The 23,585-nt window shown below is 44.1% G+C and overlaps 1 protein-coding gene across 1 annotated transcript in view; it reads right to left on the bottom strand.

Moving 5' to 3' along the window:
- The window catches only part of LOC102561714 (uncharacterized), a 117,358-nt gene that overhangs the window by 5,195 nt on the left and 88,578 nt on the right, over positions 1-23,585 (bottom strand). Inside the window, exon 34 of the mRNA XM_059719663.1 lies at positions 19,898-20,009. The gene's annotated coding sequence lies outside the window, so the exon portion shown is untranslated. The remainder of the gene's footprint in view (positions 1-19,897; positions 20,010-23,585) is intronic.

Below are 23,585 nucleotides of genomic sequence, written 5' to 3'. Positions count from 1 at the left end.
ATTGAAGGTCCTCAGCAAGTAGGTCAAGTCTGGCTACAGTCATAAGGATTGAATGTTTTTACCATCAGACAACATTAGATGGCTTATGTGGTGTTAAATGAGGGCTGGTCTCAGCCTTGATAGAGGGGTGGCTGCCACACATAATTAATAGGCAAACGAGTTTAAGATACCTTTTTAGTAGTCTCAGCAAGCTGCTAGGGACTGTATACAGATGGAAACTCTACCCCCCAATCTGTCTCAGACGTACCCCTACAGATCAAGACTTGGAACCAGTGCTGGGACAATGAAGGAACATTTCTCTGCGACTTCAGAAAACACAGAACTCGAGGACTATGTTCATATCCATCACCTCTTTTCCATGAATGAGCACGTTCAGCATCATTCAGATTTGGAAGAAAAGGATGGAGATTGCTACAGAGCAGGCAGCTTAATTTTGCATTTGTAAGCTATAGCTTGGATCTCTGCCCTTTCCACCTTGTTGTTAGCGATTATTCTTCGAATAAATCTTCAATACACAAAGCAAACTTATATTGATTGTAAGCCCTTATATACTTTTCTTCAATGATGGTACAAATCATAGCACAATGGATACCTGGTCCATGCTTGTGGCTTGCAGGCACTTCAGTAATTTAATTAATAAGTAATAATTTACTGAGTGTTGGCAAAGAGCTGAGCTAATTAATTATAATCAGTGGAGCAATACCATTCTCTAGTCCTACTGCACATGTATATGCTCCTGACAAGGAAATGTAGATACCTTTTTCTCTATAGTTATGGATGCAGATAGATGCTGCCCATGTGACAAAGCACATCTAATAATGATGAGGTGAAAGGTCATATTGGTGACCTTATTAGAAGCAATAGCACAAGATAGGACTGTCAAATGCTAACACTACAAGAGGTATTAACATCCTCTTCTTCATGCAGACAGAATGGTCTGATTATATGCAGGCTAGCTATTAACTCTCGTTTTACTCCTGCTACATGAACAATCACAGGATTAAAAAAAAAGAATGTAAAAATCTTTATTTTACAGACCAATTCTGCTGAAGGCTGGAAATATTTTGTGGAATCAGGTCAGTCTAAGGGTCGGTCTGTATGCGACTGCAGAGCTATTGTGGTAAAAGGCACTTTTATCCCAAAATAAATCATGTGTGTAAAATTACAACAGACTAGCTAAGAAGGTAGAATTATACCACTTTTGTTCTGGCAACCAATTTCCATGCGTAGAAAACCCTTAAGTTTGTATTTTTTGCAAACACAACCTAGTACTCAATCACTGGCCATTCTCACTAAGTAACCCTGGGTGTAGCAGCGTATGGCGAAAAGCAGAGGGCAGGGAGTGAATGGCATCCTGACCTCGCAGTAATGAATGTTCTGACACTGAGCTCCTAAATTACAACTGCTATTAGCACAAGCAGGGCTGGAGATAGTGGCACGTGGCTAAGTAACAGTGGGTGTGTCTACATGTGCAAATGCGCCAGGGTGGGTTTACTCTAATTTACCAGGCAGGTGTCTACATGTGCGGGGAAGCGGGAGCAGATTTTCTGCTCATGGCAGCAGTCTGCTCTTGCCCCCGCTGGCCCTGCATTGACCCTCTACAACCGCCAGAGGGAGCTCTGAGCTCCCCCTGGGTGCCAGGCCAGGGCCCTGGCAGGGAACACGGTGCCAGGAGAGCCTGGGAGATTGCTCTCTGCCCCCAGGCACTGCCGGGTGCCAGGGTGAGCTCTGCCACCAGAGCTCGAGCAGGGACAATGTCCCCTTGCCCCAGCAGCAGGGAGCTCCCGGCCCTGGCTCCTCGATTGAGGGGTAAGAGTCTTGGAAGGAGTTGGGGGGTGCAGATCCCAGCCCCCTCCCCAATCCACCCTTCAGATTTGCTCCCAGTTGGCCGTCTACACATTTCATACTGTGCAGTAATTACTCCTGTGTACATTTTCTGCTTGTATTTACAGGTAGCAAATTTACCCAAGATTAGAGCAAATTACTGCACAGTAAGTGACACCATCCACACACGCAGATGCTTACTGCACAGTAATTTGCTCCAATCACGAGTGAAGCATCTTGTGTAGATGCACCCAGTGATAGGTGGAAAATGGTTTCATTTCCCTGTGGAAAACTCCAACAAAGAAACAAAACCAAAAACATGTATTTTTATCCAAATCCTTGTTTTCAATTTTCTATCTTCATTCACTTCCTGCACAAAACTTCATTTAGTTGAAAATCTAAATATCCCATCCAAAACCCAGGAGTTTTTAATCAACAAAAAATATGCTCCATTTGTATAGTTAGGATTATGCTCCTGTCTCCTCCCTCAGGACTCTGCTCTTCACACAATCTACCACTTTTATGCAGGGTGCTTGAAAGGACTTTTGACAGTTACGTGTTAAGGACAACTTGAAGCATGTTTAACATGCCTTTACATCCTCCTATTGCTTCTGATGCAAACCACAGATGGGCAGACAGCTTTAAGGCCATAACGAATCAGGTTTCCTGCACCTATCTTAAAAACCCATGTGTTCCACTTAGAGCTTTTTCTCCCATGCCATGCAAACAGCCACATTATTCCAGCATCTGAAAACAAAAGAGCACCACAGATGGCAAGAATTTCTAACAGAAACCGAGAGATAAATCACACCTCTGCACAACACATGGAAGGTGGATTTCATAGAAATCCCTTCTGACAAAGACATATTTTGGAGCCTCAAACGTTGAAATTTCATATAGCCCTAGCCAAACTGTGAAGTTTAAGTCAACCCACGTGAAATTTGCTATTTTTGGCAATGAAAATACCTTTCCCCATCCTCTCTAAATGTAATGATTCTAAAGGTAAAGCATTTTCTGGGGAAACTATGGAATTACAATTGGTCTATTTTGCTTCTAGTGGAAATCCAGCCTTTTTTTTCCCCTTTTTTTAATTAATAATGTTTTTTTCTTACAAAGTACAAAAAAACCCACCAAAATCTGAGCAGCGATTTAAAACAAAGTAGCTGTACTGCAAGATGCTGTGTTTTATACAGTTATAGCAGATTACCCATCGGTGTATGGTGCTTTGAAGACGCAGAACACTATACAATGCTAAATATTATTGCTGTTACACTGTTCTGGGCTGGTCAGCTGAGGATCAATGTACTTAAAACACACTTAGGATCCAAATCTCTGCTCCTATTTACGCAGCTCCCCATGTCCTCGGTAGGAATTGTGGGAATGCAACTCAGGGAGAATTTGGCCTTACTTATGTCTTGTAACTCCTCCTCTCTCCCCCATAGAATATCCCTGTTTTGTCCCTGTTTTTAAGGGACAAAGAAGAATGGATACGTGAAGAAGTGAAGTTTTTTTTGCCCATGGCAAAAATTAAATCTCTGACTGAGACGGGAGAACCTTAACTTCCTGTTTCCTGTTCTAATTAGGAAGTTATATCACCTCCACCTTGTCAGTGACCCAATACCTTCAGTGTTATCTAATGAAGCCCATCCTTCTTCCAGAAAAGAAAAAAAGCCTTTTCATCTCATTTCCCTTTCTATTGCAAAGCTGCTCAGGCCCTTCCCTCCCCCACCGGTACATACTCCTGGAACATACCCGTCACCATCACTCAGGCATTTTGCTCCCACACACAAACAGGAAGGAAGTACTTTAGCACATTAAAATGCCAATGGTCTTTGTCTGACTCTCTTTTATAGTAGTATCACTGTCTTAACCTAAATAAATGTATAAACAGGGGACAGGCATTGCAGCAGCATGAGGCAAGAGCTTCTTCCCTTCCAATGAGTCTGTCTAGGCAGCAAATGGAAGGGAAAATAGAGCAGCTACGTATGCAGCGAGGTACCATTAGTTGAGAGAGGTCCACTGTTTGGATGGATGTGGGCAGCAGCATCAACTTCCTCACACCCCTGTGCTAGGCACCTTGTTAACATGTAAGCAAAAGTAAGAACCTTGTTTGCTTTCATTTCTCCACATCTGAAGTATCATCATTCCTACAACCACCCTTTCACCTCTGATTTTTCTGAGTTGTTATTCCAATGCCCTTTTAGTGTATACAATGAGTTAATATTTTTCCTGTTGGTTTTACCGTATATTGCAGTTTCTAGCCAGTGCCAATGTCAGTGGGGTTTTCTGCTGACACGGTCACTTATCCATCTGGACGTGTACTCAGACCCACCAGGTCAGTCCAGGTAGCTCACTAAATAGGCTCACAACGGGAGTGCCCATTGTCACACGCCCCCTGATCTGGGCTTGGACTCGGCATTTACAAGTTCCATATCCCTTTTCTTGGAGGGAGTGGAAAAGCCAGGTAAACACATTAAAAAAAAAAATCCTGATTTTTTTTGCAACAGCTTTTTCCCAACAACTGAAAGAGAACAACAACAACAAAAACAGAACCCAAGTTTACTCAGCACTTCCTATATTTAGGGAAACAATATCAAAATATTTAAATTAAAAAACTGTGACTAGCTCTGCCCATCACCAGTCCCGGGAGATGTCCTGCTGCGATCCAAAATACCAACCTGCCCTGAAAGGTTTCCTCTTTTAGAACAGAACAAGGTGTTTGATTTTCTATCCCTCCTGAGACTTCAAAAAGCAGCAACATTAGCTGTGCCAGTGAAGCACCTTCTGCTCACACTGAAGGGCTGCCCAGGCGCAGGAAATAAAGGGAAAACTTTAGGGAGCGAAATAGAGAGCAGACTCTAGGGTGTAAATGAAGCAGGCGCTTGGAGAAGGCAGACCCAATTAATGAACAGGGAAAGGCAGACGGATACATTAACAAGATGATCCCTATAGTCACTTCAGCAACAGGAAAGGCATCTCAGGAGCCGAGCCGCTCGGCCTGCTATGCCCTGCTGCTATGCGGCCAGCCAAAGCCTGGTTTTGTCTGCAATTTCATATTGCACAGACTCTCGATTTGGGTGCAGAGCCCAAGACAAGGGAAGGGGCAACAATGGTTCGATCTGATGTGCCAGTCTTCAGCTGGCTGTTACTGAGCAGTTTAGTGTCACCACTTCACATGGGTCCCAGCCCTTTTCTAGGGGAGGGTGGCCAGAGAACTTGGCAAATGCAATCCAGCAAGTGAGGCTGAAGGGGGAACTAGGCCTTTACAGGGATGGAGATAAGGGGGAGGGCTAAATTTAGACAGAAATTAATTAAATGTGCTTTGATCCAAGGCACATTATTAACCCTTAGCTTACCTTAATTATTTTTGAGGGAAGTTAACTAATTGTTCTCCCTTGCTGCATCCCCAAGGGCAGCCTCAGACCTCTCACTGCTCTCCCTTTGCCTCTATTCCTGCCACCCTGTTCTCCCAGCTCTCTTATATTCCCTTTCCCAATACAATCCTATCTGCACTGTCTGCAGATGCACAATCCCTCTGTGTTTTAGTCCCAAAGGAAATCCTTACTCTTAACACATGCACACATCCAGTCTGACATCCCCATTTTGAGGTTTTAAGACTGGCCCATGTTGTTTGAAGTCAACAGCAGAAAGATGGCTTGAACAGGGAATACATGCATTCAAAAAAATGACCTGATTGCAGCGCATATGTTTGCAAATCAGAGAGGATTTCTGCCAGCAGGCAGAGGATTTGCATGGGGAAAATATGTCTCGGCTCTGGGGGCAGGGTTTCCTGTAGCATGGGAAGCAAGCCATTCAGGGGCATGTGGGTAAGGTTCAAGGATGTTTTTGGGAAGCGGGAAGCAAAGTGGTTGGAAATTTGCTCCAAGATGGTGTGCTGCCTTCCCTTTCAGGAAACCAGGTAGAGAGCCCTGCCCAAAAGCTGTCTACTTCAAATATACAAGTGATGCACCAGATAAAACCTAAAGGCAACCACACAGGATCCATGAAAGACTTTGGCAGTAGTTTAAGGACTAATATAAGACGCTCAGTGAAAAAGAGAATCAAGAACACAGGGTTGAGCAATGACAACTCATTGCCAAAGCACTGAGCGCAGTGGGACCTTTACAGTGATGGAGATGGAAATGGATTTAATAACTCCTTTGGTATCCCTGACCCAGGACCCAAGAAGGACCTCTTCCACTTATTCCTTTGAGATAAAACACAGACATACAGAGGCTGGATTTGCTATTTGCAAGCCTTAAGGTGATCAAGCAGAAAGTAGGTCAGCAGCCTGCATATCTGCTAGAGGAAAAAACCTACATTTAATTTTCTGCTGCTGGAGGGAACTCAATCACAGTATCAAGCTACAGGACTTTCCAACCATGTCACAATGTCTTCTCTCTTTGTGCTCCCAAATCCTCTGTTACAACAGTATGTTTGTCACAGAGTCAGCTTTAAAATACTTCCTGATTGACCTATATAACAAACCCTAATGCATTAATGGCTAATGTGGGGGTAAAAGGTGGCATGGCTTGCTTTGGCTCAAGAAAGGGATTCATCCACCATCTGGAATTCAAACCAGACATGGTATAGATTAGGAGGGGCAGGGTTACATCTCTCCTCTGAGCGGAGCCCTTCAGGAGGGTCTGTTATTTATCTGCTGCCATTTTTCATGAGCCGTTTCTCCTCCACCCCTTCATTCCTCAGTTCCAACTTTGCCACCTTCATGCCACCCATTTCCTAGCTCCATTGAGCTGGGGCCTTCCTCCGCAGAGAGAGAGAGGCTGGTTTGTTGAGCTGCTTTCCAGCAGAAAGGGAAAGAGTGTCTGTGTGCCTGGAGCTGATAAGTGTATCATCTCCAGTAAGTGCACACTTCTAATGAGTGACACCCTGCATGATTGCAAAGACCAGACCAATCATGAGCAGCGAGCTGACATTCAGAAGTTAAAGCTTTGTTTCTTTTATAAATGACTATGAAAGGCCTGATTCTTGGAAGTGCCGAAGCCCTGAGCCACCCATAAAAAATGTACCTGCACTTGAAGAAAATTTCCACTCTCATTACCGTGACTCTGCAGAAAGGGTATTTGTACATCCATTTGCTAACCAGAGGATCAGTGCTGTCTCTGTAACTGTATGATCAAGTTAGACATGCAACTGCACTTGCATTTCTTTAAGGAGCCTGATTTCTGAAGTTTTGAAAACCAAACCGTAAGAACAGCAGGAGGATGCCAAACCACAGAGGGTTTAGCCTCGGATTATAAAACACTATTCATAGGTTTTTGTATGGCATATTGTGTGAACAGGGCGCTTTACAAAGCAAAGCCAAGAAACATCCTCTACCTCAAACCTGCAGGATCTGTAGCTAGATTAGGACAAGACAAAATACAGGAGACTACTATTCACATCAGGGAGGGGGGCACCAAAACAGGTGCAGTTCATGGAGAGAGCAGGCTTTCAGGATGGAGTCAGAAGAGCAGAGAGAGAATACTTTGCAAATAAAAACAGAGAACAACACTAGATATGTTCCTGTGGGAGTAGAAACGAACTCTGAAGCCCCAAGGAGTGGGGCTCCACCCTAGGGCTTTTGCAAGCATAGATGATTTCCACTGATTCATCCTTATATCTGTGCTTCACGGTGATGCAGGGCTGTGGCTCTCCGAGTCCGATCCAACTTCCTTTTCCAGGCCAACATTAAATTGTTGCATCCTACGGGGCCAGCCTCACCTTGAAATATTTAAATTTCTTTTCCTCTTCCTAGAAGAGTCTCATTTCATCGGTGTTAGATGGACAAACATTTACCTGCACACTTCTTTATTTCTCTCCTCACTTCTCAGTGCTCATCTTTTATTTCTAGTTGAACATGCTGAACTTAGAAGAGCCACATAGAAAACTGGTCCAAACAGGGGGAAACTGCATCATTCTTTATATTAAACATGACTCCTGTGGGCCTAACCAGTTCCTGAGACTGGTTTGGTTTAAGGTGCTGTTTTCCTTCATGAACTCTAGATGGCCCTTGTAGAAGCCGCTTTGCTGCTGCAAGCATATTATATAACCCAGAAACTTTGGCTTCCTTGGGACACCTGAGGAAGGCGCATTGCACTTGAAATCTTGCCTAACATCACTTCTGACTACACAGTTAGTCCAAGATATTAACCAAAGACACCTTCTTCTCACATATTTTCTGGACTCTCATGGCCATGACGTCCTCCCTACTCTACTGTTGCTTACGTTTGTGGCACATCACTTTTACAGGTTTTCAGGTGTGCAAATATTAAACTAATTTTGCATTCATAAAGTCTTGACTATATTTTTGTGCACTGTGTGGAAAGGGAACATCTATGTCAAATCCACTGCCTGATTTACTGATTGCACGCTGTAATTTAGAGCAATTACATTAAGTACTTTGAGACAAAGGCTGGCTTGACTCTTCAAAGTGGCAGGTGGATGGATGGTGTTCAATGAGGCCCCGGTTCACTAAAGTACCCGATTGCTTAATTTTAAAGTACTTGCATAGTTCATTTGATGTCAAGAAGTATGAAATAACACAAGAAAGGTTGTTCTTTTGTTAGTATTGTTCAGGACCTCAGTAACACCATGAATCTCCGGAGAACCTGATCTCCTCAACTTTTGGTCTAGAGTCTGGACTCAGGAGTGCAGAAAGGACCAAGGCTGCTAAGCTTCTGTGTGGCATTTCATTCACAGTTTCTCCTTCAAGACCTTATTTAAAACCTGCTCCATGTCCTAACCCAGGCATCTCAGAATTCAAAATGGAAGGATCCCATCTTGCCATGAAACAGGACATACAGAGGATTTGAAATTAAAATGTTTAACTTCAATTAAATAATTTAGCTATCCTGTTAATTGCTTGCCATAATGCAATGCTGGTAATCTGGGAGTCTATTTATCTTTCGCATTTACGGAGCATTTTTTCAAATGCACCGTGTATGTGCTCCATAATACTTGCATAGAGTCCTATGCAGATATTAATTCTGCCCTTGATACAGGAACATCGATATTCTTGTTACTTCACAAATGGGCTCTGAGGTAAGCAGAGAAGCAAAGCAACTTGCAAGTTTCCTTCCTGATGATTCAATACCCAATTTAATATTCTTGTAAATAATCTGAACATCCTATAAGCATGCAAGGTCTTCCTGCAATCACAAAAATCAGGTTACAAGCTGTTACTTCCAATTCTGTACTGGCACAGTGCTTCTTAGCTGCCTTGGTCAGCATTACACTACTGCAGTGGTTGATGCTCGTAGCAGAATAGAATCGGAAGGGACCTGGCAAATCATCAAGTCCGGTCCCCTGCCATGGGCAAGAAGTTATTGGGCTCAGGTGAGCTCGACAAGGTGCCAGCTTCATCTTGAACACCTCCAAGGAGGGCGACTGCACCACAGAGACCCTTACAGAGAAAAAGGTTTTTCTTATGTCCAGCCTGAATTTACTCTCTATCAGCTTATGCCCATTGGTCCTCATCCTTCCTCAAGTTGCCTTCCTGAAGAGTTGCTCCCCTAGATCCTGATGCTCACCCCTGATGTACTTCTAGGCAGCTATCAAGTGTCCTCTCAGCCTCCTCTTACCCAGACTGAACAGGCCCAGTTCCCAGAGTCTCTCCTCATAGGGCTATCCTCCATGCCCTTCACCATATGGGTGGCCCTTCTTCATACCATCTCAAGCTTAAAGCCAGAAAAAGCATCAGTTGCAAAAGTTCGTCCTGGGAGATGGAGAACAAACCCCTGAGGTATGTGGGAAAGCAAGCTTGGAGAAAGCACAAGGCAAGAGGGGGGCAACAGGGGAGGCCATCTCATACTTCCTGAGAAAATAAGGCAATTGTTTAGTTACCTCTGGTGTTTGTGCACAAACACACCGAACCTGGGAAACGAGCAGGAAGAACTGGGCGTCCTTGCATGGTTATGAAGCTATGAAATGATCAGAATAATAGAGACTTAGTGAGATAGCTCATGTGGCTGGAGCACTGTCAGGAGTGGGTATTATACTGTTCAGGAAGGACAGGCAGGGGAAAAGAGGAGGAAGAGTTGTGGTTTATGTGGCAGTGCTGGGTGATTGTTCAGAGCTCCAGTATGAAATTGGAGACAGGGCTGTTGAAAGTCTGTGGGTGAGGGTCAGAGGGGAGAGCAACAAAGGAGTTGGCATGGTGGGTTTGTGCCACAGACCGCCAGACCAGGAAGATGAGGTGGATGGGGCTTTCTTCAAACAGCTAGTGGAGGTTTCCCAATCACAGGCCCTGGTTCTCATGGAGGACTTCAATCACCCTGACATCTGCTGGGAGGGCAATACAGCAGTGCTCAGGCAATCCAGGAAGTTTTTGGAGAGTGCTGGGGACAACTTCCCGGTTCAAGTGCTGGAGCGGCCAACAAGGGGCCATGCTCTTCTTGACCTGCTGCTCACAAACAGGGATGAATTGGTGGGGAAGGTGGCAGTGGATGGCAACTTGAGCAGCAGTGACCATGAGATGACTGAGTTCAGGATCCTGAGGAAAGGACGGATGGAGAGCAGCAGAGTAAGGACCCTGGACTTCAGAGAAGCAGCCTTCAACTCACTCTGAGAACTCATGGGCAGGATCTCCCTGATGGGGAGAGGAGTCCAGGACAGCCGGCTGGACTTGAACGAAACCTGACTGAGGGCACAGGAATGAACTATCCTGATGTGCAGGGAAAATAGCCAGAATGGCAGAAGACCAGCTTGGCTTAGCAGGGAACTCTTGAATGAGAGAAAACACAAGAAGGAAGTTCACAAGAAGTAGAAACTTGGACAAATGACTAAGGAGCAGCGTTCTCTCTAAGCTGCATGGCGTGTGCGGCTAAGGAGGAGTATAAGAGTATTGCTCGGGAATGCAGAGATGAAATCAGGAAAGCCAAACCGCAACTGGAGTTGCAGCTAGCAAGGGATGTGAAGGGGAACAAGAAGGGTTTTTACAAGTACGTCAGCAACAAGAGGAAAATCAGGGGAAGTGCAGGTCCCTTACTAAATGGGAGAGGCCTTTTGTACCTCAGTTTTCACAGGTAAAGTCAGGTACCAAACTACTGCACCTGGCAGCACAGCTTGGAGATGATGGGAGCAGCCAAGAGTAGTGGAAGAACAGGTTAGGGACTATTTAGAAGAGGTGGACGTGTACAAGTCCATGGGGCCAGATGCAATGCACCCAAAGGTGATTGTAGAGCCACTGGCCATTATTGAAAACTGCTTTGGAGCTCTGTTCATACATATATGCTCAAGCCCAGATGCCAGCTGCTTTCCATTCCCTATAGCACTGGATGCAGAACCCTGCATGGTGCCAAGGTGGCTGAGCCCAAAGCAGAGGTACTAGCAGTTGTCACCAAAACAAAGAGGTTACAGTATGATACCCAAGAGGTGAAAGGCCTCGTTGGTATTCAACTTGGGAGAGGAAATCCCAGGTAGATGGAAGCGCTGTAGGAGGCTTTGCATCAATACACTAGTGATGGAAGAAACAAAGTGAACTGTGAGGATGCTCCTTTTCATATGAAGAAGGCCAGAGAAAAAAGGAGACTCTCTTTAGGATCATTTAACTGCCTGAAAGCAGTGGAAAGGGACCCAGATTGGTTCAACTAAAAAAAATTAAAATGGCTGAGCTGACTTTTGTGTGACCGCCTGCCAAGCTCTCATTTCCACAATACAGGATAATGCTATTTCCTTTGCCACGAGAGCCCACAGAACAGCAGATCTGGTCTCCTCAGCCTCTTCCAGGCCTGTTACAACAGTTTTTGCTGCCATATGTCTCAATTCACTTCTGTTTCACCCCCTCTAGTCAGCACCTGATGAAATAGGCTGTTGCCTACAAAAGCTTATGCCTCTCCGGAGGAGTTTGTCTCAACGCTGCCTTGCCTTCTGCCCGACTTCATAGATGAGCAGAGCTAATTGCTTCCCATCCATATGTAGCACTGATAGATTTCTAATGTTTTGCTATGGGGGGGGGGACTTGTCAGGGGTGTGTAGCCATGAGGAATATCAGATAACGCATGGCTTATTAGACAGAACACTGCAGTTATATCTTCACTTTATACCCTTGTAGGGGCTCTCACGGTCAGGGGAAATGGGGGGTTACACTTAACAGTCCTTGCCCTATTTAGCATCAGGTTGTTAGTACATCTTGTACATCCCCTACATGTCTCAATTCATTTCCATTTCACCTCTCCTAGTTGAGAAAGACAGCCAAGACACATTATTTCCTCTTGGTAAAAAGAGCCATTTCCAAAGCTCTGGAATCACCTCCTCCACCGAGGACTGCATCTCCCTTCCCCTTTGACATGTGTGGAAGTGCTGCCAGGAATAGTTTTGCCTAACTCCATACCTCTGCCAGGGTTTTGCTAACCTGTGCATGACTCACTGCAAGCCTCCGTCTCTCCTGTGCCTGTAATTAAGTTCAGACAAGATTTGGCGACATGGGGAATCCTTGCTTCCTAGGCAGTTGGTAAAAAACCCCAAACATCTTATTCAAGAAGAATTTGGACTGACTCAAGGCCAAACTTACCTTGAATAACCAGCATCTTAAGAAAATTCAGCATTAAATTTAAAGAAAAGTCATCTTAAGAAAAGTCAGCATTAAATTCAAAACCTTAATTCTTAAAATACCTTCAAACCCTAACTTTTTGGTTACTCTCACTCAGGGAAGTAATCTTCAAGTTATTGATAAACTCTTTATAAACCTTTAGTATCATTTAAAGACTCAAGTATATAAGGGTTCCTCAAGTTGAAGAGTGCAACATTTCAGGCTCTACATACATGTGAACTGGAAAAAAGAGCAAAGAGTTTAGGCTTTGGGGGCAAGCCCAAGTCCCTCAATCCATATGTACACAATTAACAGAACATCGTTAAGCTTCCCCTAGATACAAATGCATCACCAAAAAAGGGGCAGTTAAATAAGGATGCTGTGCAATGGAGTTACTGAAATATGGCAAACCGTGAAATCATGACATGTGTGGTGCGTGCAAAAAAGCAACAAGCCATTCTGTCCTTAATGAGACATTTCCCCGCTGTACAAGTACAACAGTTGGTCCTTGGTACACAGTGAATTAAAAACAAAATGTCAGCGTCTCTTCAGCAGCTCCACTCCAGGAGGCTGAAAATCCTGTCTCCACCTGCGGCTGGGCTAGCTCTTGCTGTTTCAGAAGGAGTGGGGAAGAAACTGCAACTGCAATCCGCCTGGTTGCTGTTACGGAGATAAATTCCTTCCTGGCCCTAGCAGGAATGAGTATGGCCTGAAGCATGATATTTGATCACCTTTTTGTTCGATTTACCTCCTCAATGCACATATATTAAATAGTCATAAACATTCAAACAGCGGGCATAAGGGCATCTTACTTGAGAATGGTTTTAAAAGGAAGAGAAATCACAAGCAAGATAAGGAATGAAGATAAAGCCCTGACGAGACTCGCTCTGGTAGGGTGCCAACTTAGTCTAGTGGTTACAGTTCAGGATGGCATTAAAGACGTGCTTATCTTTACAAGCAGGGTCTTGGTTCAGGGCCCTGGTCACTTCCTATGAAAATCAAATGCCCTCCAAAAGGTCGGTCCTTTGGCAACCTCAGCAAGAGTCGGGGGTCCCATATCCATAGACCACCCACGTCCCTCCGGACACCCTGGGCTCACAGGCCAGCCCAGCCGACAGCGGTGGACTCGCGGCGCTTTCCACATTTCTCCTTTAATTGCAGCTTCGTTTCAGTTTGCATTTAACAAGCGGTCGGACTGGTTCAGAGCAGCTGCTCAACAATATTTAGCATAAATCAAATTAAAAGATGTTTACCACCGTGAGGAAAGTAGGTGAAAGGTCCCTAGTACCGTGCTGGGCAGACTGGATTTTCCCATGGCAGTTGTAGCACAGGAAGAGCAAACGATGCTCTATGTGCAGGGCCAAATGTAGCAGTGGTGTAAGTGGGTACAGCTGAAGTCATAAGCCCATAACGTCCCGGATTTAGATGCATGCTTTGGGGAGGGCTGCAAAGATCTTCCTCCAACTGCCCATCTCACTTTCTTTCCCTCTCTGTATCCACCATTCCAGATACGCATATCTACGTGGACAGAAAACATAACCTCGGCGCTCCTTTCTCTTATTGGAAGTTTGCTTATTAGAGAGGATTTAATTTTTATTTTATTTATTTTTTTACAATAGGATTTTTTTCCATCCTAACCCCTGGGCCCTCTCTCAGCTTTCACTCAGTCCCGGATCTCAACTCTTACCAAAGTCAGCAGAAGTCTGATGGAGCAACACATTGAACTAAAACCTCCAGTTTTGCTCCTTGTTAGCAAAAGTGTGGGTCTTAAAGTTTGTAGTGTACATGTAGTTAAAGAGGTGATGCTGTCAAAGGGTTGAGAAACTATGCTATGAACTTGAACACCAACCCAGCCCCTGCTGGGTTGTTTGATCTGGAGAGTGGATAGTTCAATGAAAGCTGCAGCAAATAACAATTTTAATAGACATGCACCACCCCTTTCATAAGATGGTTTGCTACCCAGCCAGGGGCCTGCAAACTATCTTTATGCCTATGGGACCAGAGAGGATTCAGGGACACGAAGGTAGTGAACAGAGCAGGACTAGAGTGGACGACTTACTCTGCTATTACATAGTCGTCGCAGGAATAAGATGAGTTCTTCTTGGATGTGATCAGTGCAAGGCAGTTTTCAAAGGTTTTCTACGGGAAGGATTTGTCCGGACTTTCCACAGCCATGAGGAAGCTCAGGTAGCTTCCAACCTCACAGATACCACGCTGCTTGTAGTTCTGTTTCTGAACCCAAATATGCAAGTCATTTAATTCCACCATCCTGTACTCGGCTCTGATCTATCTATCTTCTCTCATGCTACAAGTCATTCCCCCCACACTGAAGAAGACTGGAAATGTTGGTTGGACTCTTCAGTTTACTCGTTTCTCATCTGTGATAAAAGTTGTAGTGCTGTGTGCTCCCCATGGGGAAGAGTCCTTTAGATTTCAATGAAAAAGATCAAACTAAAAAAGTTCTTCTGAAATAACACTAAAACCTACTGAACTCTTGAACTGAACAGCTTGGTTTAAGCAAATCAAAACAGAGCATAGAAATATTAACATTTTTCATTAAATTCTACAGGACATTTGCAAAGGGTTTTTCCAGAAATGCAAAGGCTATCTTCCACCAGTAAATAACTGTGTATGCTCTTCTCTAAGAGAACAGTAAATGTCTCTCTACCTAACTGTTCCTGCTAATCAGGTGGAAGTCAAAGGCTAGAAACAGATATCGCTTTTGTGCCACCATAACAATGTTTCTGGAGGCACAAAGGCTAAGCAAACAGATGTCCATGCCCTTGCCATGCCACAAATGCTCATAATTTGTGGCCGCAACATAGGTAGTATAAATGTGTACTGCTTTTTGTGGCAGATGTCTATCTGCTTTGTGGCAGAAGTCCCTGGAACACCAGCCTACATTCCCCATTTGCAGAGATGTGCCCCAGCAGAGGATTCGGCATGCACGTGTTGCACTGTTGAATGCCTCTGCAAATGGTGAACAGTGGGGTCCCTGCTTGCAGATGTGCACCCCGGGAATCCTCCAGCAGGCGATTGCTTGGACAAGCATATTGTGCTCCAACTTGAAGCACGTCTTTGCAAATGGGGAAATCCTGGGTTCCTCTGCAGAGGTGCACCTGGGGATTCCAGCTTAGGATGCATCTCAGCAAACTTGGAAACTTGGGGCTTCCCCATGTGCAGAAGCACACCCTAAGCTGTCCCACAGGATTAGGCCCTGGCCAATCTTGGGAACAGTGGGGGCCTGACCTTGCAGGACCACGGGCAATGCCTGTTTCACTCAATAAAGGAGATCACCCAAACAAGTGGCTGATCCACTTTACTTGGTGACATCTGCTTACAGTCATAGTGCTGTATGATACAACCACCATTAATTTGTAAAAATGCAAGTGCAGAAGCAGAGGCCACGTTGAGACCTTTTTAAAAAAAAGGTCAAGACTCTTAAAGTACAAGACTCTTCTCTTACAGCAATGTTTTATTCTTTCTAGAGCCTACAAAGCCCCAGATTTCCAACCCCTTTCAAATATTTTTTTTCAATGAAATCTCAAGCCCCACCTGTGATCCCAGAGAAATCACAGAGAATCGTCGAATCATAGGATGCAGACACACAAACTAAGTTGACTTAAGACGACTTATCAAGGAGCTGTACATGTGTACACTCTGATGTGGCTGAAGTTGACTTAGTTATGGTGGCAGCCATCTTTTGAGCTAAATCAACAATTAATGCAACTCAAGGTAACCTCAGAGGTTGCGCTGCATTGAAGTCGACTCTGCTCCACATACGTGTGTATGCTCTGACAGTTAAGTCGACTTGAAAAAGCTAAGACAACTGCCAGAAAGTAAGTATATGTGTGCACACTTATAGAGAAGCAAAGCTGGAAGCGACCTTGAGAGGTCATCTAGTCCAACTCCTTGCCTGAGGCAGGATCATCCCCTCTCCAAACCACCCCATACAAGCCCACTCTCTAACCTCTTAGCAACCCTGACACAACACAAGACAAAACACCCTATTCTGCCACAGGGAACCACAGGAGCCAGCATCCTGTTGTTGCTAACATTTAAAAAATATGCTCAAGAGATCCCAGGAAGAGGGCTACTATGCCCCTTGATACAGAGGAAGGAAAACCTCTAGAGTCCATACCAATCTGACCATGGGGTAAAATTCCTTCCTAACCCCAAATACAGTGATTGGTCTGACCTGAGCAGAGGGGCAAGACCATCTAGCCACTCCAGTCAAAATCCCCAGCCTTGGCTACAGCCAACACCCATTGCCTCTGAGGAAGGCACATGGGAAGAGGAGTCAGATTGAAGGAGGCTGGTCCGGGCCAGGATTCTGGTTACTGGCTGGCAGCTTTTGCAAGTGAAGAGCCAGGGCTTTGCCATTGCCACTCTTTGGCTTGCCAAGCCGTGACTAAGGAGTCTGGCTCACTCCGCTAACAGCTGAGCTGTTGCAAGCCGTGAGCCAGCATTTTGGTATTCTCAGGTGCAACTCAATTGCTGTGCTAGACAACTAGCATTTTCAGCTAGCAGAAACTCGCAGTGAGATTACGACAGCAGCTACCTGTGATGGAAAACTTAATCGTCTCTGTGAACAACCTACATACAACTGACTGACTCATTCTCCACCATCTCCCAATAGAGGTCATGAAGGCAGTAAACAACTGGCCACACGTGGTTTCCTTCCAGTAAAGGACATATAGTCAGTCAACAATTGGACTTCCTCAGGTATTGATGAGCTTTCTGCTTGGAAGACCCCAACCATGATGGCATCCTTTTCATGCTACAACCTATGCTCTAGAAGTTGTGCCACCCTAGCTCAATAGGCTAAAGTATTCTTGGCAAACTAATAAGATGCCGGCTTTAAAATATCTGCTCAGGAAACAACCAGCATTCAACAAGGGAAACATTTTTGACTAGTTCCAGACTTACGTGACCATCAATCACTCAGCCCACTGCTGCCTTCAGAAACCCAAAGGCGCGTGTACTGGGTAACAGCCCCCCAAATTCTGTATTTGGCACCAGTTTTGTTAAGAGACTGACCGTCCTAGTCCATTTTAAGTGGGATTTTCAAAGGTGATTCAATGATTTAGGAGCACAAGTCCCATTGTAAGTCAGGAGGAATGAATTCACCAAAAAGCTTATCTTACAGAGATTATCAGGAGTAATACTGAGTCATGATATGACAGATACAGGTTAACAGGTCAGCTTCCTTAACTCTGCAGCCTCGTCTTTGCTTGATACAGTAATTCAAGCTCTGCTTTGAGTTTTGACTCTAACTTGAGGCCCTTCCACAGACAAAACTCCTTATCCTATGTCAAATAGGGCTCTTAAATTAAACCATCAGATCTGTCAAGAGGCTAAAGTTCAAGTCAGCACAGTTAGTCAGCTGCAAACACCTCTACCCTGCGGTGCTTGAGTGTTATTTTGCAGTGCGGCTGCTCACACACAAGCAAGGCTAACTTGAGAAGAGACACCTTGCATGCAGATGACTCAAGTTAATGCTGCAATGAAGACAAGCCTTGTATCCTTGTAGGGAAAAATCTTTTTTAGGTATATAACTCTGTTACTATTGCCATTGATATGGTGTTTGAAGACCGTACGCCCTTTTTGCCCCCATCAGCGCATTGTTTACCATTAAGAGCACGTTGAAAGCATACTGTTCACCATTAAAAGTCCTACATTTACCAATACCTTCCTTGTTATTTCCAGTATTATACTCCACACAGAGTAGAAGAAAACTAAAACACCCCAAACACCACTATGCAGGAATTGCTGCTATATGTTGCGTTGTCAGTATATGCAGATGCCTATTAAAACCAGCCAGACTAATGTCTTACTATCATTACCCTGTATCCAAATATTCCCACCACTATGCAGGAATTGCTGCTGTATGTTGCCTTGTCAGTATATGCAGATATCTATTAAAACCAGCCAGACTAATGTCTTACTATCATTACCCTGTATCCAAATATTCCCACACAGAAATACATTCATCCTTCATACATTGGTTGGAAGTCTGCTTGACAGTTTTCAAATACAGAAATTTAAAAAAAAAAAATCCAAGTGGCGAATTTTAAATCTAGAGGAGGAAAAAAAAATCCTTAAAAAAATATTCTTCATATTTTTTTGATTCAGTAAAAACCGAAATAAAACAGTTGTAAGCTTTTCAAGTTGGAGTGGAAACAATGTAAAACAATGCTGGTAACCTCATGATGATTTAATATACAAGGAGGATTTTTCTGTGCACCCATGAAGCTTTCCTGACACTAGCATGACTCCTCCGACAGACTGCTCACAGGTAACTGGGAGGCAGAGTTGGGTCCACAAAATCAGAGCATCCAAAAGCAGCAAGGAACTTCCACAGTCCAGGGTGCCAAAACCACTCTCTTCACATCAGAGGAGTTTTTAGTGCGCAAGAAACGCCCTCTCCATTCTTCTCTCATACACAAAGATATTAAACTGAGCACATAGATGGATTAAAACATGTAATTTAACACCTGCACAGAGATACTGTCAAAGCATTACTCATATTCCCATTCTCTCTCATCAACCTCCTCCTGCACTTAATCTACAGAACTGTCGGAGTTTTTCCAGCATTGCAGTTTTTACAGAGTTTAGAAATTTGGGAGAAAAATAATAAGGACAATGTTATACTGGTGTTTCCTGAAATCCCCACATCTATATTTTTTTTATTAACTTAGAAGTGGTTGAAAAGCTTTTTTTAGAATCTCAACAGTGCAATGAGTGCTCCCTTTTAATCCCAGTACTGACCAGCTCTATTACCTACTGGAATCCTATTGGGACACTTGAAACTCAGACAGTTTTTCCTTACACCAGAACCCTTCTCCTTCGACAGCTCTTCAGGTCCATTGGGAATGAGCTCTTGGTTGCAAGCCATATCCCAGCATAAAGTTGATCCCAGCAGGAAAAACAAAATGGCATGATACTATTAAAAAACTCACCTTCTCAGTAGAGAGCCAGATGGTTGAACAGACCCTTGCTACAAATTTAATCCAACCAACCAATGCGTCTCCCATAGCTCCTGCTTCAGCCCTGTGACCTCCAAGCCTTTTGTCACCCATTCCTTTCCCTTGCTCCACCACTCCCTTTCCGCTGCCCTATTTTCTCCTGCCCGCTATCTCATTGACCTCAGCTCTACTTCATGATTTCCCTAACTCGACTCCTGGGTTGCCTGCTCCTAATAGCGTGCCTGCGATGGTAAATATCCACCCAAATTGTTCATATAAAATAATAGTGTTTTAACACAGCAAAGATAAATGCAATGAAAGGTATGTTTTTAAAAGAAATCCAAGTTAAGTATCTTGTCAGCCAAAGCAATTGCATGTCTGTGCATTCCTTGGCTGTTATTCTGTATGCCTAACCCAATGAAGCTATACGTTCGGTTAGTCCTGACCCAATACAGTGACTAACATCCCTCTCTCTCCCTTCGTTTCCACCTTCCATTGCCTTTTTTGTCTGCACATTTGTTGGCAGCCTGCCTTATGTCTATACTTAACATCCTGCCAATCACTAATCACTCACCATGCTACAGACGTCAGTGAGGTGAGTAGAGCAGGTCTGACCCTTTTGATTGCAAGCTCCTTGGATCCTTGGGCAGGAGCAAGACTCTATGCAGTGCCTTCCACTCTTGACTCTAAGGAAAAAACAACAGAGACCAAATTATCCTCTCATCCCCAGTAGCATCGACTACATATCATATTCAAAGTGCACTGGCGGAGTATTGTGGAGGAAGAGAATTGGTGCAATGTGGTCCACTGCTGCTCCAGCTGAACCTAAGCAGTAGACTTCCTTTTCCCGAGCTATCTGTACAGCGCACATCACCAATACCAGAAGTGTTTGATACCAAGAAAACAATTTGAAAGTATTCATCAGTTCAGTACAGTTGCAATTCAAATAAAGATTAAAAATACACGTATTCCCCAAACTTCCTTGCAGTTCGCTGCTTGTTTCCACACTGACTTGACTAAAATTTTATCTGACTGCAAAATGTACAGTAGACCGCTAAGGAAAAAGGTGGCAAATTATCTATTTTTCCTCCTTTTCTTGCATCACGTTTGATAAGAATTAGGTAACTCTTCACATCAGTGAACAGGAAGAAGGGCAAAGATAAAGTGGGAAAAAATTAAGGAAGGAAAAATGGTATGGCTGGCCGGGCACCAAGAAGTTAGAAGGAATGGAACGACTAGTGCAGAAGTTGGTAATGGGCAGTGGGACTTGAACTAAATTAATTCAGGACTGAGTATTTGACAGTATTTGACTTGGCGACCTGTGGGAAGTGTGTTGGCAAATCTCAGCTTGGTTCTTAGCAAGCACCTGTCCCCATCACAAGATCATCACCACGGCTGATACAAAGTGAGGTGCTTACCAATGCAAAGACAGGCCTGGAGGACACTGGTGGGCTTGTCTGGGTTGTTAAATGCTGCGCGGCTCCATAATAGCATCCAGCCGTGCTAGCTCTAAAGCTTGCCACAAGCGTAAGATTGAGGTCCCTGTCAAACATTTCTCTAAAGTTCAGACACACTACGTGGGGATATATAATAGCCACAGTGACCAAGATGAAATCCCTCTCTCAAAGATCTCAAAGTGAGCTCTGTGCATGAGGAGCCAGATACGCTGAGTGCTAACGTCTTCCACGTTCACCCCTCACTAACCCCAATTTCGGGTCTTGTGTAACCCTGAATTAACCTTGCTCTTCCTACGCAAGAGTCTTGCCACTCTGCCCGCTCCACCGTGCGGGGAGGGGTGGCAGAGGGAATAGCAGTCTTTGTCCTGCAAGGAGCAGAGCATCTACTTTCCATTAAGCCCCTTCAGGATAAAAACCAGCACCGTCAAACCTCCAAGGATGGCTCAACAGCCCAAACCTGCCCTTTACGTGAAGTTTTGGTTCTGCGCATGTGGAGGTCCCATCCGCTCTGCCTCCCATCTACTTTCAATGAAAGTATCTCTTTCTCCACAGAGGCCAGCCTGCAGCAGCATTTCACAGCAAAACGCCTCCCCCACCAAATTTAGGGGTAATAAACTGTATTGCTAAAAGGCCTCTTTTAAACTGCCATTCCAAGCTAGGGGCTATCCCAATTTAGCTATTTTAATGTAAAGCATTCCCTTGGGTTAGGAGAAACAGTTAAGTCAGCAAGAAAACTGTATGCACAACCAAGTCTCGGTGTTTTGGCTGCTTTGTTGCTCTATAGTGTTGGTAATTTGCATTTTTAACTCTTATCCTCAGGCGACATCGTCACAACTTATACAATACGTTTTGTCTGGCAGAACCTGCTAGGGTGGCACAGATAAAATTCCAACCCACAAATAATGACTTTAAATATCTTGGAGTAGTTCTTGTCTTTGCGCAACCTTGGACACTGCGAGATGCAAAGATATAGACGTCTGGTTTCTACCTCCCAGTTCTCATAGTTCCTGGACTACAATCCCTCTATTCAGCCCATTTTCCCTTTGGGCTCACCATTTCTCATTTTTAGATCCAGTCACACAAATGTCATCCCATTGCTTCCAGTTTAATTCCATTTCCCCAGCATCTCTTCATTTTCAATATAATTGGATCCCTGGTTGCTACTTCCCAGTTTACTAGCTTGTACCCCCACTATTTCCAGTCCAAATTCTCAGTTTGGGGCTCAATTTGTGCCTATGGGCTCTTCATTCTCTAGATGCTGGTACCTATTTCAACAACATAGCAAGTCAAGTCAGTGCTAAGGCTGCTGCGACCATTGCGGACTGTAACAACCCTCCTCTACTCTGCCCTGCGTTTGGACATGGGTTGAGTCCCAGGTCTACAGCAACCATCTGGTAGGAGGTTAGCTGAGTTGCTTTACATCATTGGTGATTCTTTGGCCAAAGTGACCTGGTGGCGCCCATCTCCTCTCCAGGTACAGAGAGACTTAGCTCATCCACCCCTTGACAGGTCTTGTTTTTAGTCCTGCTAGGTGTCCACATACCCTCCTCACCAAAGTTAGCCCAGGTCGGGGCACTGGTTTAGTCGCCAACAACCCAACCATGGAACAGGTTGTAGTGGTTTACATGGTACCAGATACTAGCAGACCAAGGGAGGCCTGGCCTGACAGGTCAACAACATATAGGTTAATTTTATTATGATGTAATGAATAGGAAAAAAAAAATCAATTTACAGGAAATGTTGAACAGTTTTTGTGGTGAAATCCCAAATATTCCCTTTCTTTTGAAAGGGTGGCTAACCATCTTGCTTCCATTCAAACCAGGAGCATAAATAAAAGTTAAAGTTTTCTGTTCTCTCTCTCCACCCATATACGTTTCTGATGCCATTTACCAGCGGATTAAGTTCCCCTTAAATCATGGCCAGGACAGGGAACTAGGAAACATGAACTGGGAAGGAAGAAAACTGCAGTTTCAGAGCATTAGTCATCAGTGTGGAGGCAAGAAGCTCATTTTATTTGTCATTTGCCCCGACCTAGTTACACTCTGAGTTTACTAATGTTAGTAACTGAGATGAGCAAAATCTCATGTTAGCATTTATTGATCCTGACCAGTGTGAAGTATGATGGGATTCTCAGGTTTCCTGAACTGTTTCATTTAAAGAGCTGGTGCCTGAAATTCTTGGGCAAGACTGGTTTAGTCGGTCTTAGTTTTAGAAAACAATGGTTTTCTAAAACTTATGCTACAATACAAAGAAACTTTCCTCATTTGTTTAGATATTAAGAAATCCTGGACTGCAAGGAAAGGGACCTCGGTTCCCTCACTCTGGAAGGGTTTGAAGTCATACAGCAATCAGACCTCGTGGCAGAGGTGATATATCATTTTATTAGGCCAACCAGATATTTGCAAAAAAAAAAATTCTTTATCTGCAAGCTTTCAGGCACAGGTGAAGTCCTATAAACGTTTCACACCTCCACTCCAGACTTTATTGCCTCTGATAGTATCTGCAAACAAAGCAGTTACTATTCTTTTAGCCAGATGAGAATCAGCAGGTATTAAACATGTCATGAATCACCTCCTGGAAGCGAGTGTCACTGCTTAAGTGCTTATAACTGGGGTAAGATAAAGTTTGGGTTTGTTTTGTTTTGTTTTTTTAATATCTTTACTCTGGTAATTACATTGGCTTTGAAAGCCCTGGGCAGCAATTTGCTTTATAACTTCTGAAGGTTAAAAATAAAAGCAAATTCCAATCTGGTCCAAGTAGCCATAGGGGAGTCAAAGTACAGACTTTTAAAGGTGTACTACACCG

Source organism: Alligator mississippiensis, chromosome 16 (assembly GCF_030867095.1).
Source record: "Alligator mississippiensis isolate rAllMis1 chromosome 16, rAllMis1, whole genome shotgun sequence".
Lineage (NCBI taxonomy): Eukaryota > Metazoa > Chordata > Crocodylia > Alligatoridae > Alligator > Alligator mississippiensis.
The sequence above is the reverse complement of the archived record's forward strand: the minus strand, read 5'-3'. Positions and strand labels throughout refer to the sequence as shown.